This window comes from Monopterus albus, unplaced genomic scaffold (genome assembly GCF_001952655.1).
Source record: "Monopterus albus unplaced genomic scaffold, M_albus_1.0 scaffold145.1, whole genome shotgun sequence".
In the NCBI taxonomy this organism is placed as follows: Eukaryota; Metazoa; Chordata; class Actinopteri; order Synbranchiformes; family Synbranchidae; genus Monopterus; species Monopterus albus.
Window position 1 is genome coordinate 33,751 of NW_018128025.1, and position 2,122 is coordinate 35,872.

The window sequence follows — 2,122 nt, forward strand, 5'->3', positions numbered from 1 at the left end:
GTGCAATGGCTGAGCCTCACCCTGGGCAAACCACCTTAATGATCATGGTATCACCCCTGCCAGGTAAGTATGACTTCACAGTTTTCCGGGAATGGTGGGCTTGCTGGGTGGAACTATTTTCTGCGATGGTCATAAATTAATGCAAAGCCCTGCGCAACTCCGTGTGGTTAGGCCCTAAATGAATTAAGTCAACATCTTTGTATCTGTTAGGTTATTTCTTAGTTAGATAGATATTCAGTACAGTTATTTTTTATAAAATCTAAAGCGGTCTACTTCGTCTTATTGTGAGTTCCTGGTTAAAAAGAGCCGGAAGAGGCTTCGTAGAGAAACAGAAGCTTATACAGGTAAGGATTGGCTCAAGCCAGTGTATCTAAAACTGCATACATGTATAATCAATGGCACATGCATAAGAAATGAGAAATGTGTGTTCATGAAACAAAACAGGACACCACTTTAAAAGGTAATTTAATAAAGTGTTTTGAGTGACTGGTTTTGGATACCCCAGTGCTCCACAAAACAGTGTAGAAGGACTGGTATCCACAGTTGCTATTATACAGTGTGTATGTATATATATATATATATATATATCAAAGTCAGTGCATAGGTAATGGGAGTTGGAAAAATAAGAGTCACACCAGCTCGGATGTTGCTCAGGTCAACAAGATCTGCATCAGGTGTTGAGGAACCATGGCAACCTGATGAGAAGTGGGCTACTGCAACAAGACATTCATGGGCAAGAGATGAGAACAGGGAACTATTGGAATGCTACTACTACAAGTAACCCCAATGAGAGGGGTTACATATGGAGGATGTGGGACCTATGGATACTTCGTAACCCAACATCTAGACTGACATTAAAACAAGTAGTAGCTCAGTGCTCTAACATCTGCAAGAAGCACCTGCTATCATAACTAGAGATTGACAAAGTACAACACGAATGCTACAGCAAGGGGGAGATATCATCATCATCACCCCCACAATTGGAGATTGGGTACCAAGCCCCAGTAACAGATGAGCTTGATTTCTAGAGCAGCTGACCTGAGATTGAAGATCATGACCAAGATAGACACCTGGAACCTCTGGGACCAGTTACCAACACTAAGTGAAGTGCCTTCTGAAAGTCTACTAGAGTATGTTAATGCAGCACTAAGAGCATTCCCTACTACGACCATCATGGAGACCAACAAGCTCAAATACACCACAGCAACTGTCATCCTTGAGATGCTTGGCTATACGTTCAACAAAGACCATAAGGAGCAGTATCCTCCATGGAGAAGGAGGTTGGAAACTAAGATCAAGGCAGCAAGGAGAGAAGTTAGCTAGCTATCAGAATTGCAGAAAGGTGTGATGAAGAAAGGGGTACCTAAGAAGTACAACACATTGTCCATACTTGAGGCCTTAGAGACTGCCAAGCAAAGGCTCACAGCCCTGGCCACCCGGTTGAAGAGGTACACCAGAGAAGTTGAAGCCGGGAGAGTTCTCCACTGAGCCATCCGAGGTGTACTCTCAGTGGCAGTGTAATAACATGAGAGCAGACCCACCAAGGCTGGAGGATGAACAATTCTGAAGGGCATATGGGAGAAAGAGGCATACAATAGCACTAATGCCCAATGGCTGGTAGACCTGAGAGCAGACCACAGCAACCTCCCTGAACAAGACCCAGTAACCATCACAATGGCAGACATTCAAGAGAGGGTCTCAAGTATGAAGAGCTGGACAGCACCAGGCCCTGACATGACCACGCCTACTGGTTAAAGAAGCTAACTTCACTCCATGAGCGCCTGGCGGGACAAATGAACCAGCTACTAATAGATGGAACCCACCCTGAGTGGTTACGGACAGTGCTGATCCTGAAGGACCCTCAGAAGGGAGCAGTACCACCCAACTACCGCCCAATAACCTGCCTCTGCACAACATGGAAGCTCCTGTCAGGCATCATAGCAGCTAAGATGAGCAGGCATATGGCTCAATACATCAGCAGCACCAAGAAAGGAATTGGTAGTAACACCAGAGGAGCAAAGCACCAGCTACTGGTTGATAGTCACTCGAGACTGCAAGACCAGGTATACCAACCTGTGCACTGCCTGGATTGACTACAAGAAAGCCTATGACTCAATGCCTC